Source organism: Tauraco erythrolophus, chromosome Z (assembly GCF_009769465.1).
Source record: "Tauraco erythrolophus isolate bTauEry1 chromosome Z, bTauEry1.pri, whole genome shotgun sequence".
NCBI classification, from domain to species: Eukaryota; Metazoa; Chordata; class Aves; order Musophagiformes; family Musophagidae; genus Tauraco; species Tauraco erythrolophus.
This window is the reverse complement of record NC_141496.1, coordinates 14,010,048-14,028,637: the sequence shown is the minus strand read 5'-3', so window position 1 is coordinate 14,028,637 and position 18,590 is coordinate 14,010,048. Positions and strand designations below refer to the sequence as shown.

At 40.7% G+C, this 18,590-nt stretch overlaps 1 protein-coding gene across 1 annotated transcript in view; it reads left to right on the top strand.

Moving 5' to 3' along the window:
* The window catches only part of ADAMTS12 (ADAM metallopeptidase with thrombospondin type 1 motif 12), a 200,016-nt gene that overhangs the window by 39,992 nt on the left and 141,434 nt on the right, over positions 1-18,590 (top strand).

Below are 18,590 nucleotides of genomic sequence, written 5' to 3'. Positions count from 1 at the left end.
CCACGGGAGATAGTCCTCCATGAACTTCTTCAACATGGCTCCTTCCCACAGGCTGCAGCTCTTCACGAAGGGCTCCAGCATGGGTCCCTCCTGCAGGGTGCAGTCCTTTCCCAACAGACTGCTCCAGTGCAGGCTTCCCACCAAGTCATGGCCTTCTGTGGGTGCAGCTGCCTGCTCTAGCGTGGGGTTCTCCACAGGCTGCGGGTGGGTCTCTGCTCCACCGTGTCTCGCATGGGCTGCAGGGGTGCCTCTGCCGTCTCACCATGGGCTACGTGGGGATCCCAGCTCCAGCACAACTCCTCCCACTCCATCTGCGCTGACCTGGTGTCTGCAGAGCTGTTTCTCTCCCATCCCACTCCTCTCTCCACTGCAGCTGTGCTACTACCATCACTGATTGGCAGCGGGTCGGACTTGGAGCCAAGGAAGCTTCTGACAGCTTCTTCCAGGAGCCGTCCCTGTAGCTCCCCCCACTAACAAAACCCTGCCACACAGACACAACACACATGGAAATGCTTTTGAGCTTACTGGAAAAAATAGCAAGTTCATGGCCTTAGGACTGGGCTGACTTGAGCCTGGTTGGAAACTCATAGGATATTTTCCTGAGCTGCCACACATGCCTTCTTCTTACACTGCCCAGTATACACTGTCCTAAAAATACTACATGTGTATCATTTCAGAAGCACACGCCAATGAATAGCAATTGAAAGGCTAATAATGGGGACAGATTTAAACAGTTTGGATCCTTGATTTTCAGAAGCTGGTTATGTGTCTTTGCAAAGAAAGATAAATAAATTCCTGCTGCTTTGGATTTACCGAAACATAAAGATTGGAGAGAATCATAAAGCAATGGCAGTCACTGTGCCACAGGGATGTTTTTCTTTGTTTCTGAGGAAACATAAGCTAGCCTGCTGATATGAGCAAATCAACATTGGCAGATGGAAGAATAACGAGGTTGTCGTAAGTATAGTTTGCATAAGTAAAGGTCTAACTGTACGGGCAGCTGAAGTAAAAAAGACCATGGAGAAAAATATGAAATGTAATACTTCTTACTGTATGATGGTAGATTGCAACATCTAATTTTGAAGTGTATACTTTTTCTTGTCATTTGGTATGGCAGCTCTGAAAAAAGAAAGCAATATTAGCCTGATACCAGCTTTCTAGCAAAGCTTTTCTGCGCTGAGAGAAGCCAGGGTATTGGTGAAAGCAGAGTAAATGTATCTCCCAGGCAAAGCAGAGTTGGCAGAGACATAAGGAGGCCCCTGCAGCAATAGATGGCAGAGGCCAGGAGAGAGTCCTAGATCCTTTTGTATGTCTCCCAGGGTTGTGTTAACCCTTTTGACTGCAGAGGTCTGTTAAGAGCTGGTGTTCAGCCACCCCAAGGTGACACTGAGAGTCTCAGAGTTGCTGCTTTATAGACTACAGCCTTTTCCTGAGGCTTAATTTCTCTGTTATGTGACATTTTGTTTGAATGTACAGCAATTTGTGCTGTTTCCTGGAGCTCAGATTACAAATGGCTCTGGTGGTTGCGTGTCTGTCACCTGTCCATCTGATAAAGATACATTCCTACAATCTTTGTATTATCTGCAGACTGGCACCAGGAACATTTTCATGTAGTCTTTCAAATCTTTGTAAGAATGTTCAGTGGCAGAGGGGCAAAACTGATACCTCCAGAGAGTTTTGGTAGAAATGTACCTGCTTGAAAATGTCTCCTCATTTATGATTGTGTCTTAAGCTCTCTCAGTTAGCCAGGTTTTGAATCACTGGAATGTGTATAGTACTGATTTTCTTTTAAATCATTCCTCATCAAAATGTGCCAAGATAAATGCCTTACAAAGCGTAAATGTGTCGTAAGGATACTGTGTCTTTTACTGGTCAAACTTGTAATCTTATTAGGAAATGTGATTAGAAAATGTAAAAATTTTAATCTCATTAGATAGGATCTGTTGTTTATAAAGTTGGCTTTGGCCATAATTTCCTGCTGTTAATTCCTTACTAGTCTGGTTAATATCAGCTGTCTTTCCTTCTTTCCCTCCCTGCCCACCCTGAATCAAGTCAAGCTGACATGACTGTGATGTCCTGTGTTGTGCTGTGTGCCGTCAGGAAACACTATGCCAGCATTGATTTTGTCAGTTCTTGGGAAAATTTCTCCTCTCAGAGTTTATCCAACAACTCTGTGAAGTTCTCACACAGTTCTTGACCTTCACTTTTGCAACTCTTGGATAAAAGTTATCAAAACTTACTGTCCCTGAAAGCATCAAGCTTTAGGAGTTGCTCCTTAACGTCTTCCTTAGTTACTTTTGAGGTAGAAATAGTATGACTACATTGCAAGACAGTCTTCCCATGTACAAAACAAGAACACTTTAATAATCAAGCAATTCTGGTTTTGGTTGGTTGAGGTTTTTTGTTTGCTTTGCTTGTTTGTTGTTGATTGGTTTTGGCTTTTTTTTTTTTTTTATGTAACTATCTTCTGTGTGTCAACAGTTTGATCATTTCCATTTAATAATGGACCAGAAGTTATATTTTTAGTTTCATTTTCAACAGATATGTTGTATTTGTATTTCACTTGCTTGGTAATCACTGTCTGAGTATTAGAAAGGATGTAGACAAAGTAGATGTCTACCTCAACTGAATTCTTTGATCATTGCTCTCTGCTGAACTGGGCATCTGTTCATTTTGCTTGAGGTTTTTTTTCTAGAGGAAACTTGCAAATCCCAGTCCTTGCTTTTGAGTCAGGTAGCATGACTTGTTCATGAATGTAAACAGACATATGGTAGGTACAGTATATTAGGATGAGATTGCAAGGACAGTATTAGTTAAAATAACACAGTAGTATGTGGGCAGCTTTTGGAGCAGATAAACCATTGTGTTTGAACTCAGCTTGCACATGAGATAAGCCAAGTTCTAGTGGACAGATGCAGGACCTTGGCTTAGATTTACCAGATTTTGATTGCAGTGTTAAAAAGAAACAGACTCTTAAAAAAATCCTTTCACAAGTATAGTTCAGAGAAAATCAGTTATTCAGACTGTGCCACCTGCATAAGGTCAATCCTTTGAAGTAGCTAATGTGAAAGCTGAAGCAATGAAGACCTGCACATCTATCTCCCTGAAGGTTTTACTCCACCTATTTCTCCCTTTCAAAGATTTTTTTTTTTTAATTAATGTGTATTTGTATAATGTTTTAGGACAACTTTGTTTATTTTGACTTTACACTTTTATTTTTAAAAACTAGTGTGAGATAAAAGCACAAAATAGATCAACTATATGAATACCAAACAATACTAAGAATTTTGTTTTTCATGAAAGCCAGAAATGCTCTAGTAGCGGCATTATGGCTTACACGTCAAATTCACCCCTGTTGATGATAGCTTATGTTCACTCTCTTGGGTCTTTTATAAGTTTTGCTTCATTGTGCAGGCTTGTAAATCCCAATTATACTAATGGGTGTCATGCTTTCACATTATAGGAAAGAAGTGCCAAATACAGCCCACAGTGGGATGCCCTCATCTAGCAACTAGCTCTTACACTATGGAGCCTTTCTCTTAGCTATCAAAAACATTTAACACTGGGGAAAAGAACATTAATACAGCTTGTATTTGAGTCCACAGACAATGATCCGGAAAGCTGTTTGCAGTTGTGTTCTGTCAGGCTGTTGCATATTGGAACGAGAGATAAAGCAGTTCTCATATGAAAGAAAGTAAGTGGCATTTGAGAAGTTGATGGTCAGTTAATTATTACTGAAAAATACATAGCAACTTGCTCTTGTACTTTTTAGAAACGTTCTTTGATACGCTACCCTCATTTTCTGAAATATCTCGTAAAATAATTCTTTACTGTGAATTAGAAGGCTGAACATTTGTGCTCCCCTGTTTCTGAGAAACTGGTTCTCAGGAAAACATGAAGCATAGGTTGGCACTACCATATGGCATTTTGATGAAGGCTGATGTCCTGTCTTTGTTTTGAAGGAAATCAAGTCACAGATGTTAATTGTGCTTTCCTGTGGACTGTTGAAGTTGGATAGGTAACTGTCTGATGGTTTTATATTGCTGATTTGGTTGGCAGCATTTTAAAGAGAGTCTGAACGAAAACAGGTGCATTCAGAGAGATGGACACCAATTCTATTTTTTTTTCCATGTGTTAAACAGTGCTCCTAGAACTACATTCATATGGGTTTATTTTGGACACTTACTCAAGGATCTTGAGGTGGGAGCGCAGTTGTTCAGGTGGGTGATCTGACCTGCTAAAGGTCAGAGTCATTCTTCTGCAGACCTCTAAATGGGTCCTTCAGTAACTGAGCTCTTAACTGTGGTTATTGGCGCTTTGTAGCTCTGTGAAGGCCTTATCTAGCCTAGGTCATGTTTTTCTTTCTTTAATAACTTTGATAGGTATTTTGTGTGCCTGAAGCTGGGTGGAGGGGATCTATGGTGTTATCCCTGACTTAAGCAGGGATTAAGTCTGCACGTTCAAAAAGGAATGAAGTTACTACAGTCAGGATTTTTCCAATTTCTTATCTGTTCTCACTTCAGGTTTATGTCATACCTGAAGGCTCTTAAAATGGTAGTTTGAATCCTTACCAATTGACTGGTTTAATGAGACATTTTGTCTAGGCTACAGCTCCATAATTTAACATCTTTTCTGGACCAAATGGTGGCTTTTTGCCTTTTTCATAGTTCTGGCTGTTTTCCTTTCTTTTTTCCGTGCCAGCCGAAGCAAATTATCTTGACAAATATTTGACTTCATTGAGTACGCGTGAGCCCATGGCACAGTTGATTGGGCTTTTAACTCTGGGCTGCTGCTCAATAAACAGGTTGATGCTGGAGGGACTAGTAGCCTGATTCTTAACATTTTCTGAAAGTCTCTGCTGCAAGTGATGCAGCAGTTAGGTTTTCTTAGAATTTAAAAATGTGTGCAAGCAAGAGAGTAGTAATACTTATTTTACGGAGTGATTTCATGTTATAAAAGCTTATAACTCAGAGAGAAAACCATCTGGTTAAAAATATGTGCATTTTTCTCATTTCAAGTATAACCCCAGGGTTGTTTTTTCTCATTTTGTTTCTGACTGCTTTTCATTTGGTCTGAGAACTTGTTAATGATGTGTGGCAATCAAAGTCAGCGATAGCTAACAGCGAAATGAGAGTTAATTTCGGAACACTGTTGTCTCTCACTCCCCTCTGTTCTCCTCTAAAATGTTACATGAACCTGTTGTGCCTTATCTTAAATTAAATTATTAGAGGTAGGCGCCATGTATTCTTTTGTGGTTTTGATCTTTCTAGCAATGTCTCCTACCAGGTAGCTTAATATGTGTGGTTTGGAGATATCCACAGGTTGAAGTAATGGGTATCAAATGACTAGATATATGACTTCCTGCTTTGTTTATAAATGCTTTTATTTTTTTGAAACTACTTTTATTCCTACTTTTATGTTATAATGTTACTTTTTTTTTTTTTTTTCCTAAAGAGTGAACTGCCTCTAAATGAGTTGGTAGAAGATCCTGGATTTCATCAGAGGGCCAATTTTTGCTCTCAGTGTAACAGGTGTAAGTCAGCTTTGTTCAAGGGTCATTTCATGTGATGCGGCTGTAATGAAGGGAACAGACTCTGTAACGATATTCCAAGAATGAAGAGTTGACAGGGACAGCAGGCAGAAGGATTGTTTAGGTGCTACTCAGATGGACAAGAGGGCTGAGTTGTCTTCTGTTAAGTATAAGGTAATTGAAGGAGAATAGCGAAGAGATTGTATAGCAGCTCAGCTGTCACCGGGCTTGCCTGAGTATCCAGCTGTCTTTGCTGACCTCTGCACTTTGTAATGCAGTGGAACACGGAGATGTGCAAACAAGGATTAGATTAGCTCAGGTACCAGAAAGGTCCGGCCCCAGCAAACTCCACCTCCTGACCGCAGCCCAAACAGTTCTCTCCTGTCCTGGACAAGACGAATTCAGCACCAGCTGTGGTGTTCTACTCCATAGCTGTGTCATGCAGGGCTGTAACTAAATACAGGCTCCATTACATGTCTTGCATGAGGGAGAGCTTACTGAAGTATAAAAGCATATTAAATAACCAGGTATCAAAATTTATTCTTGTTTCCAGCAGCTGCTAAGTTATTATCTAATGACTCTGGTTGCTTAAGTGCTACCACTTACCTGTATTTAAAGGCAGTGTGGAGCTGTAGTTCTGCATGAGCCCGATTTGAATAAGCCTTTCTGCTTAAAAACATAAATAAAGCTCTCCCTCTGTGTTATTTGCTTGTTTGGAAGCTCTGGTGTGTGAAAGTAATAAATGAAATCGAAATGGCCTTTGCAGTGTGGCTCTGGGCTACAGACTTTTCCACATCTGGCGGTACATAGGAATGTGTTTGAAATTGTAGCTCTTCTTTTTGAAAAAGGGATGTGCGTGACTGACACAGCTGATCTTCCTGCATATGGTTTTTCTAATATTTTTCTTGGGGTAAAAGAAAAAGTTAATCTGGAAAAACCCTAATCTATCAAGCATTTTTATGGGTTACATCTCATAGTTGTTTGGATTTTTTTCCCCAGTCATAGTCCTCTTGTTGTGTGTGCTGAGCCTAGGAAAACTGGTGAATGCTCTTTAGCTTGCATGAAGATGATATGAGAAGAGTGGATTTTCCAGCTGAAGCGTGCTTGAAATTCATTACAACTTTTTTCTCTAAATAGCTGTCAGATACAAGTTTTCAAGTATCTTTTCCTTGCAGAGTTTGCTTGCAGGAGCACAGCCTGTCCCCGCAGTAATCAGCAATTGCATTTTCCTTTCTTTGGTGTGGCAGCTCCAAACCCAGCCACTCCTCCTTTTTCTTGTGAAAGTAAACAGCTGAAAAATACATATTTTTGGTGGTACATGGTCACCCTGTCTTCGATACACTTGTATTCTGTACATTACCTATTGCTGTCCTATGATGTACTTGAGACTACTGAATAATGCAGAGTTTTGGACAATACTCACTTCTCTGCATTGATAGTACCACGTTGGTGACAGACAGAAGTAATGAATTTTATTTCAAAGATGTCTGCAATGCACATGAAACAGGTATTAATAGTTTGTTGGGTTCAAGACATTATCTACTTTTCAAAGTGGTGACTGCTTAGGAACACGTCGTGTTCTGGCAAAAGTTATTACAATGTGTATTTCCCTTCAGCTGTGCTGAAGGGAAAAGAGGGAGACCAGATATCTGAAGAGAAGATCCTGTCTGAATCCTATTTAATCATTAAGCCAGGTACATAAAATCTTACCACAGTCCCACAAAAAGATTCGGTCTCCTTACGTTCTGGAGCTGTCTAACTCTGAAAGCTCCTACACTCTAACATCTCACTTGCAGTTGGGCTGCAGTCCTAGATTATAGTGAAGGTGATGCAAAGTTAATTGTGGTTGTGGCAATGACTTTGGGATATAATGTTCATCATTTGTGTTATAGCCTGCTTGTGAGAATATCTTAGTAAGCAGGTGACCCATTTCAAGGCTCAACTCAAGAGCTTTTCATTTTTCCGTGGCACATCCAGGAAATGCAGGGTTTACTTCAGCCTTGAGAAGTAAACCGTCTAGAATTAAATGCTTAAATCTGTGGTACATCTGCTTAAATAGGTGACTAAATAGGCTGTGTGATTTTATGTGAAGTATTCAAAACTGCAGAGCTGAGAGAAGGACTTCATTGTACAGCCCTTCACTGGGATAGACCACATGGGTCTTAAACTTAATCCTATGTTTGCTTTTTTCATTTGCTTTTCAAAGACAGATCTCAAAGCTTTCTGAATGTAAACATGTTATTAACATCCCAGAGGTAAAGAACTTGATCTTTCAGCCTTCAGCTCCACTTTTTTTCTGAACCTACAAAATGAAGAGCTGTACAGATGTAATCAAATTGTATTGACTGTAGGTTCCTTAGCGTTACATGGTGCCTGATCCTTAAAATATGCAGAGGTTGGGGAACCAGAGCTGAGGGAGGGACAGGAAGATTTTGCACCTTCTGTTATCTGCACTCATTGTAGACAAGATAGCATTCAGTCCCTGCTCTTTTTGGGGGAGGGTACCCTCTCCCTCTATGGAAATGAGAGGGAGGCATAGCCTTTTAGGTATCCCTACCCCTCAAAAAAAAACCCCTACTGACCAAACAAACCACCAAACAACCCCATGACAAAAAATCCCTGACAAAAAGTAGGTGATGCTGTGCATGCTGAGGAAAAGCAGAGTGAGACAGTAAAAAAAAACAAGATGGATGATGTGCGACTTACTATGGTTTTTATTGCAGCTAGTGTGCTAGACCTGAGAAAGATTTTTGACATGCATGAATGGCAAGAGATCAAAATCTCATTTGAAAACAAACATCTTACAATCCTAACTGGTGTTTCCATCACTGAAAATCTGTCCAGGCTGTTCTGGGGACTTACTGTTGTTTAATGCTGTGCTGGTAAGTCTGGTATAGAATAGATTTACACATTTGCTTTTCCTGGTATAGATAAAAGGGCTTTTGTACTATCCAGTTTCGAGTCATTGGAGACTTTGAGTCCAAGTCTTACTTTTGTGTAGCTTTGGTAAGGATAGCATTGTTGATGTCGGTATCGTACTCAGTAGTTTATGTGTATTATTGAAACAAATCTTATTTGTGAGTATTTTTTCCCCTATCTGAAGCTTTTTAAGCGAACCAGCATAGATACTAGCTTCATGCTTTATTTAAATTTCAGCTGTGTTATGTTTGAATTGTGGATTGTATTGTTAGGCAAGTTACATCTGAGCTGTTCTTCTAAATGAATCCTAAAGTTCAAGCATGATAAGCAGACACACTTGACTATTTTTCTGAGTTGTTTTGGTAATTTGAGTAAATTCTTCTGCTGTTTACAGGAAAATATATTATACCTTGTTAAATACGTGGCTGTATAATTTATTGGGTTTGTGAGTGTGCACGTATACAGCTTGTATAGTCATGAAAACAGGATAGTCCCTAGTGTGCTTTGGCAAGGCAGGCTGCTTAAGCGCGAAAAATGAAATTGAAAAGCTCAAACTGAGATTGAGTCCTAAACAGATGAATCCAACCTCCTACTTCAGGTTTAGAAATTTCAGAATTATTATTTTCAAACCCATACATGCAACATGCTTTGCATTATTTATGCAGTGGTGGAATTTTTTTTTTTTTTGGCTCAAAATCATGGAATCATAGAATCATAGACTGGTTAGGGTTGAAAGGGACCTCAAAGATCATCTAGTTCCAACCCCGCTGCCATGGGCAGGGACACCCCCCACTACACCAGGTTGCCCAAAGCCTCATCCAGCCTGGCCTTAAACACTTCCAGGGATGAGGCATCCACAAGTTCTCTGGACAACCTGTTCCACTGCCTCACCACCGAGTGAAAAATTCCTTCCTTAGATCTAATCTAAATCTGCCCTCTTTCAGTTTAAAGCCATTGCGCCTTGTCCTATCACTACACACCCTTGTAAAAAGTCCCTCTCCAGCTTTCCTGTAGGCCACCTTTAAGTACTGGAAGGCTGCTGTAAGATCACCCCAGAGCCTTCTCTTCTCCAAGCTGAACAGCCCCAATCTCTCAGCCTGTCTCCATGGGAGAGGTGCTCCAGCCCTCAGATGATCTTCGTGGCCCTTCTCTGGACTCATTCCAACAGCTCCATGTCCTTCTTGTGTTGGGGACTCCAGAGCTGAACACAGTATTCCAGGTGGGGTCTCACGAGAGCAGAGTAGAGGGGCAGAATCACCTCTCTTGACCTGCTGGCCACTCTTCTTTTGATACAGCCCAGGTTATGGTTGGCTTTCTGGGCTGCCAGCGCACATTGCCGGCTCATGTTGAGCTTCTCATCAACTAGTGCTCCCAAGTCCTTTTCCTCAGGGCTGCTCTCAATCCATTCTCCACCCAGCCTGTACTTGTGCTTGGGATTGCCCCGACCCATGTGCAAGACCTTACACTTGGCCTTGTTGAACTTCATGAGGTTCTCACAGGCCCACCTCTCCAGCCTGTCAAAGTCCCTCTGGATGGCATGCCTTCCCTCCAGCGTGTCCACAACACCACACAACTTGGTGTCATATGCAAACTTGCTGAGGGTGCACTCGATCCCACTGTCCATGTCGCTGACAAAGATGTTAAACAGCCTGGCTCCAATACTGACCCCCGAGGAACGCCACTCGGCACTGGTCTCCACTTGAGCGTAGGATAGCCCAAAGATGGGTAATTTCCCTTATACGTCTGGCAAATCTGGGGTTTCTGTGTGTGTGAAGGCTGGTTATGATCTTTTGGATGACTATGCTGCTGACTGAAATTTATTCTTTTGTTTCCCCTGTTTTGGATTGAGAAGGAATCTCGACTGATGCAAAACGTAACCATTTCTTTTGTCGTAAGAGCATTTGAAAATCAGTAATGCCTCTTACTGTTAATGGGCTTTCCAACTTCTTAATTGTTGCGGGTGCAAGGTGGCAGTTCTATGCAGATATTCCTCCTGCTTCTGCAGCATTTAAATTGGTGACCCAGGTGGGTTTTATCCTTCTGAGCTATGTTCCTCTTTGCCAAAGGCAGATTTTCATTGAAGGCAGTTTCTCTAGGCCTTTTCCACCACTGTATGCAACTAACAATTCGATTAGCCTGTTGCTGAAGGATGTTAACAGAAGCCTTTTTTTTGGTCTTTAAGCCAGGATTAATTTGCATCTGACTCATCCCAGATGTCAGCAGACAGTCAGAGAAAACTGGTTTGAGTTCAGAATTGCGTCTGAAATCTGAAGATGCTCCAGTCTATTTCTTTCACTAAGGGCACTTACCCATCTCTGTGGTTTATTGCTTTTAATTTTCCTTCGGTTTAATGTTAAGAAGTGCTCTCTTTCTTACAGGTAGTAAATTTTTACAGAAGTAGTTGCCTTAGCCTCACAGCCAGTAATTAGCATTACTCGGAGAGGAGAAAGCTGTCTTGGACCAAGACTTGCATACTGTGTATGGTTAGATGGTACACAGTATGTAGTCTGAGCATTGGAATGGTGTGCACAAAAGAAAAGTGCAGGGAATGACATGGTCTGGAACAATACATCGGTTGATAAATCTGTTTCTTTTAGATCATCTTTACTTTGCTTGAAACTCTTACTTAGGCCTCTCTGGTTCTGATTATTTCAAAGAAAACTGAAGTAAAGAACTGTAGGTGAATCTGAAGAGTACAAGAGAACTGCTTTGTTCTTCTTCAAGAGAGGCTTCATTGAAAGCTGTTAATTGCCTTAGGAAAACAAGAAAAAAACCCCTCTCCTTGAGCTTCAGGACTAGATTGCTGATTACGTGCAAAATAAATTAAGGGATGAACAGATACAAAACAGCAACAAAAATATTTTTTCTCCCAAAGGATTATTGTATTTGGAAGTTTGTTGGAGACCATGTATGGAGACCAGTTATGTCTGGATGAAGGCGCAGTCTCTAGGAAACAGACTCAGTCCTCTTTATCCTTTTAGCTTTTAAAAATAAGATTTTGTTGATTTCATGTGAATGTGAATGGCAGATCCTGGGAAGCCATAGGTAGGGCCTCACTTCCCTCCAATCCTGTAATTCTGTTACTGAGAATTAGAAACAGTTGCATTAAAGCAATGTTGTTGTTGTTGGGTTGTGTGTGGGCTGGGTTGTTTTTGTTTTTTTGGTTTTGTGTGTGTTTTTTTTTCCCAACAATTCCCACTCTGCCACCTGATAGAATACATGCTGCTGTATGCTGTTTATTATTGATGGCTGTGCTGTGGGGAGGTACTTTGGAGCAGTAAACATAGTGTACTTGTCAAATACATCACTCCTGCAAAAGGTGGCCACATGAGAGAAGAACCCACAACAAATTGAGTTGTTACATGATTTTTATTAAAGAAAGCTAGTGTAACAGCGTTAAGGTTGAGAAATGCCTGCTGCGCTGTTGCTGTTACAACTTTCAGGTATGGAATCAAGGGTGCATGTGGTGGGAGATCTTTAAAAGAAGGTTATAAATTTGTTGTCATTTCAACTGTTTCTCATTGCTTGCTGTGTGGACCTGTGTTTTATTTAATGAGGATATGTATTTTATTTTGAGAACAAATTTAGGGAGTTCTTCCTGTGTTTTTCTGTGCTCATCAGTGTGGCTTTAACAAAAATCCATGTATTTTTCACAAAGCCAAAGTGGCTAAGGTGATAGTGTTACTCTGTTTTACATATTATAACTCTGAGTACAGAGAGATTAAAATCAGATAGGTTCACTGCTTTGAGATATTTACTGTAAAGTGTCAGAAAGTTCATTTATATTTTCCCTGGGAATGTAAAATCACAAGTTTTTGTATGTTCAGCTCCTGCTAGCTTTCATTGCAGGTTAGATATTAAAAAAAAAAAAAAAAGAAAGTAATATGTTATTAGAGGTTGCTTATGACATTTTGTGTTAGTGGTGAGCCCAACATCAAATAAGAATGCTACAACAGATGCGGTGGTAGAATTAAATTATCGAAGATTGCTTTAACAATAAGTCTTTTATACTCTTCCAGCATATGCTCACAGATACGAACAAATGGTGGTCTAATCATGCAACCTTTTTCTTTCCTTTTTTTCTAAAATACAGTGAGTTGCTATAAATGGGTAGAGCAGCATAAGTGGATAGGAGAATCTGGCTTCGCACATTGTCCTGTAGCTGCAGCAGTAGACATAAGCAATTACTTATTGCTTCTATTGAGGACAGTCTGCTTTGGGAGAGCCAAGTCAAAAATTCAGCTTTTGCCAAGCCCGTAACAGCTAGGTCATTTGTTACCTATGAATTGTATATTGATATTTAAAAAATGTTAGTAAAATACTTGCAGATGGCTTGAGAAACTGTTGATTGTATTGGGGAAAAACAAGAGTTATTGCATAAACTGAAGTGGAATGTGCCCCTGCTCTTTCTGTTGGTTTTATAACTTGGCTGATGAGACAGATTTTATTCAGAAATAACCCATAGCATAGTGCCATGGTCCAAAATCTGGAACTCAATGCCATATTAGGTAGAGCTGCAATCAGCTGCAATTTTGTTGGAATGATTACACATAGGGACTGGAATTTGGAATATGAGCTTGGTTGTTAGCACATAAATGTCATTCTGACGGTCAGCTAGCTTTTAATTCTTTGGGCAAACTGCACTTCATTTTAACACAGTTTGTAACATTCTCCTAGTATCTTGCAGCACCAGCCTGTGAAGTTGTCACACTGACTGAGCAAAACTGACATAGTTTGGATTAAAACTGATGCTATTTTCAGATGAAGGCTCACTATTTTGACTACTAGACCTAATGGAATTTAGGGGAAGAATGTAGGTAGTGTTGTAAAAAGTCTGTTCCACGTGACTGGCAGTGAAGGCCTTGTCAGTATGTCTGCGTACACTTTTCCCCATATTGCTGTTTTAAAACCAGTAAAGGATTCCTAAGTAGTCAGCAAAGGTCCCATTTGTTCAATTAGCACCTCTGCTTCAGGAGCAGCCAGAAATTCAAGGCAAACACAGCAGTGTGAGAGGCACTAGGGTAATCCCAATTTAGCTGCTGCTTGCTAACTCTAGTTTGCAATTACTGGAAACCATGTATGGAGCATTAGCAAAGGGTGAGGGAGAGATCTCCAAAGGGATAAATAAACAAGCATTTCTGGCTGCTGCTGCAACTGTCTAGGAAGGGATTCTGCAGGACAATAAGGACCTGCAAGCAAGGCTTCAGGGAAGTGGTGCCAAGTTCCAAAATATGTTTTTGTAGCACTGCAGAAGTGACTACATCAGAGCAAAATTATTTTTATCTGCCACATAATATGTAAAAGCATTATAATGGTGTTATTCTTTGGGGGAAGAATGTCTTGTCTTTTCCACCCACGTGAAGTTAAGGATTGGTCCCTTTTTTTAGTGCAACTGACAAGAACTGTACTCTTTAATAAACCCTGCTGTGAACACCGGCTATGCTTGCTTTGGAGAGCACTGGCAGAGTTCTCCGTGACTGAATTCCTCTTCGTCTGTGTGTGCTTTGAAGAAGGACAGCCTTCACGAGGCTATTGTGTTCTTCTTGGTATCTGAGATACTACTATTATTTGAAAACAAAGCAGAATGTGTCTCAGAGCACTTATTTCAGACTTCCTGCAATCTCAAGCAAATCTAAAGGTTCGTATGTAGACGCTGGCTGCGTTTTCACAAGTCTTTCACATCTGTAATGGCAAGAAACTATCTTAAAAAAAAAAGAATGGTCTGAAGTGGTAGTGTTTCTTGACTTTATTTTCACTCTATGGGATCCCGTTCCTTTTGCTTTAAGAACTAATGTAGTATACTTAGCACTCGGTGCTCTAAACTGGCTTTCCCATCAGTGTGCAGTAGAGAGTTCCAAGTGGGAATGGATAATGCAGTAGAGAGTTCCAAGTGGGAATGGATAATAAGCATCATCTATATGAATTAGTAAAAATAATTCTGATTAAATGATATTGTTTCAGAGGTAACATCTTTTAGTGTTAATGGAGTGTCATTTTTACAAACTGCTTTGTTATTTTTTTATTTCATTATTGCTACAATTTGCTGATGATAATGAACACTGTAATTCAGCTGGATTGAAATGGGATGGAAGAATTGAATCTCAGGTCTGCTTCGTGAGGTGTAGGAGTAAAGACAGTGGAGGGAGGTAGTATTTTCTGAGTAATGGCATTCATAGCAACAAAAATTTACACAGAAGCATAAGAACAACACAGTGGATCCACTGGCTGGTCCAGTATTTTATTTACAGATATTGCCACTGTAATTTCAATATTATGAAGTGATAATCAAAAAGAAATAAATCAAAAAAATAAAATCAGTCTCTTTCTGGAGAGAGACTCAGTTATGTAAATTAGTAAGAATATTTAGGCACGTGCTTCTAAATGAAACACTTGTTATATTTTGCTTTCAGTGCTTTACAGTTTTAAATGTTTTATTAGTCGGACAGGTGAAAACTTACTGCAAGTGATCATAATTCAGAAATTAAAAATATTCCAGAACCTCTATCCTTTCTTTATGTGGTGATTAGAAGTATCTCTGTACAGTGAAGGATATCCTCACTGCTGTTTGTTGGGCTACGGGTGTTATGTACACATGCTGAATTTTACATGAGCTGGATGCAGATGTTATGCCCCGGGTATCTGGACTTTGCACAGCAATACAGACTGCTCAGTAGTCAGTCTTTTACAATTGAGTGTAGCTATTTGGTGTTCCTCACTGTGACAGGGAGAAAATCATTGTGTGGAATACAGAATAGTCTAATTGTGTCCCAGATCACTGTAAATGAGATGTGTCTGTCCAAACATGAATGTCTCATGGATAGGTGTCCACTGAGCTTGTTTAGACCTTCTACAGGGCCAATGAAGAGGACACTTCTGCGACATTTTCTTGGATGCAGTTCAGAGTGGAACTCCTCCCAGGATTGATGGTTCAGATCAGATGAGCTTGCCTCTTCTTCACCGGTTATCAAGGAGATCCTGAGGCCACAAGCTTAGAGGTATATATTTACGTGTGGTCACATGAATGCCACATCTGGCATTTGAGACTTTGGCCTTGAAAAATACTAAATTATGGGTGAAGCTCATTGGGTCCAATATGCTCAGCACTGGGAGGATATTTTTTCTGTTTCTTTGTCTTTGTTTCAGCTTGTAAGAATAAGTTTAACATCTGAGATTAATTTTTACCAGCTTTGCCAGTCACACAGTGCCAGAGACAAGACACTGGGGGGCAGGGAGGGAATCTAAAGGAATAAAAGCAGCAATGAAAAGTCTCCCTAAAAGAAAGTCAATATGTGGCCTGTCCCCTAATGTAGGGCTAAAGTAAATACTGGTTTACACGACTGAAGTAACAGTTTCATTGGTAGCCAGTTCTGTAAACAATTAATATATAGCCACAAAATCCATAGATGCTTATTGACTCTGCCGAATGGGATCTTCTGCGTTACTTCAGAGATGCTTCTGAAGACTCTACAGTCGTCTTGCTGCAATAATGTGGGCTGATGGCAGCATGAGTTCCTTTCCTTTCAGAACCAGCAATCTGATCCCTCTTTTGCTTTTTAAACCTGCGCTTGTGTCTTGGGTTTCAGCCTGGGATCATTGACCCTCTCAGTCATGTCAGGAATCTCCTCAGTCACTGTTCCATTCACCACAGTCCAGTACACACTAATGTGAATTTTTATACTTGACTAGATTTACATTAAACTCCTAGTAAGCATAGTTTAGACAAGAATCAGATCATAAACAAGATCATTATTGCACAGTAACTGTGTGAGTGTGTTTGGCCAGGATTTGAACTGGTGACCAGCTGGAACTGGGAAATAGACTTGCGTCTCCTGCTGTAGCGCTACACGTAGTGACTCTTCATGCTGTTCTTGTTTTTTTAAATTTCATCTGTTTCAGGTCATTGCTAGAGTCTCAGTAATGCAGCATATGAGCAATTTATTTTATTTGAACTCCGTACTGTTACTCATTACTGCACATATTGCATCAAAATGCAAGTCAGCCTGATTTGTGCAAGTCAAAATAAAAAAAGACATTTCCAATATTGCATTCTCTATGTTGCCAGTTAAAAGAGGACAGTACTTTTCCCTCAGAGAGAGAACAGATGCTTCTGATCGCGATGGTAACAAATGATTTATCAGTGAAGAATATGGATGGGGAAACATGACTAGTCAATGCCAAGAGATTGCGGATCTTTAATTAAGCTGCCCACAGGCAGACTGGCCTGGCTGTCATTGTCTGGGGCGGAAAGCTGCTCCTGTCTAGTCCAAGCAGACAAAGACAGTCCTTTTCTCGAACCTTCATGATTTAGTACTGCACACAGATGCAAGCAACTGATGCTGGTGCCTCGAGCTACTGTGAAAGGGCTTGAAATTCTTTTTCCTCCTGGCTATTGGCTGAATTCAGTATTTAAAAAATAAAAAATAAAAAAATTAAATCATTTTCAGAGAACTTTTTCTAGCAAGCTACATTGTTTTTCTATCTTGAGTCATTATTGGATCTCAGTGTGTCAAGTGTCCCTTAAATCATGTTCTCAAACTCAGGAGGCTTGAGAAAGTTACACTTGTGAGGCTCAATAGTTTCTCAAAAGATCAGAGAAAACCCTTTGATCTTTACTGTCAAATCCTGCCTGCTTAAATCTCCTGCTTATGTTCCCAGTTGTGCCTCTCTGTATGCACCAGGGACTGCAGGACAGCAGTGCTACCTCTGTCTCATTGGCCTTGCTGAAAGATCTCAGCTCAGGCTAGTTACAAATACAGAATAAATTAGGCAATGTTAGCAGTTCAGTGTATGTTTTGATTTCTGTTGCCTACCTCTGCTAATTCCTGTTCCTTTTACTATCCAATGTTACCCTGAATATCTCGCTCTAAAGTATTCCCACCTACTTAACTGAGATTTTAAATTAGACACCTCCTTAATCTGTGGTCCTTCTGTAGCCCATGGTTTCAGTCATCCTCTGAGGATACCTGTCTCTTTCCAAAGACAAAGTTATAAAAGACAGAGCAACTGAAAGTTGTTTGTGTGATGGTTTAAACATGAGATCAAAGACTAGGTGATGTTGTCAAAGTGGTAGTGTTAATTCCAGTCAATAGTCACTGCTGTGCTGTGAAATTAAGGAGATTGTAGCCTGTGGCAAGCCAAAACATCCTGCTGCTCTCTAGTGTTACACAATGATATGTGAAGCATAGACTTGTCTATTCACTGCAGCTTTTGTCACAGGTTTGCTTCTGGGAACAAGCAGCAGAACCTCACGAGAGCTCGAGGATTCTGTGTAGTAGCCCTTTCTGCTCCCCAGCCCTCTGTGTGGGCTTGGCCATTCCCTTCCCTCCAAATGTCTAAATCTTCAAAGACGCTTTGGTGTCTCACTGGTGAAAGGGCTGAGTTCTGCTAAAGCAACTGTGTCATTCAGCAAAGTTGAGTTTTAGAAGGAGCAAGGAACACGTGAAGAAAGGAAAGAAGAGGTTAAGTATATTATGCACCAACATGACTTAAGCATTGGCCTTTCAGAAAGTTTCTGGCTCTTGTCCAGCTCTACTCCACTTCTTCCACCTCACAGCACTTCAGCCTGGGATCCTACACACAGCACCACACACAGCACTGGCTCCAGAAGCACATGAGGCGTTCACCTGAGGTGTAAGGATGTCCAGAATATCTGCCTGAACAGCACAGTAGAGCCTCTGCAGTGAAGTCTGTTTCACAAAAGAGTCCAGATCCTGCCAGCCATCAGATCTTTGTTGTCTTGAGGTGACCTGCATTAAAGCACCTGAGATCACCATGATGGCTACACCTCTTGTTCTGTGAAGGCTTTCACAGCTCCACAACATCAGGCTGTCAACCCTCAGAATCAGTCCTTGTCCTTCCAAAGTACTTTTCCCTGGATTGAGAATTACCTCAGCAGATGTTTTAAGGCTGATTCTTGGGTGGCAAACTCAGAGGTACAATTCTGCTGCAGCAGCCTTCAAAGCTAGCTGAGCAGAATCACAAAATTTGTTACTTAATTCCTGCCTGTACCCTGTGGAAGCATAAGCAATGGCAGTACCATTGCTTTTGCCCACACCTTTTCACGTGTTTGGTCATGTCCAACTGGACAACTGAGACAGCCAGTGCAGGGAAGAGCTGGCAGGAAGGTAATTGCACCATGAGG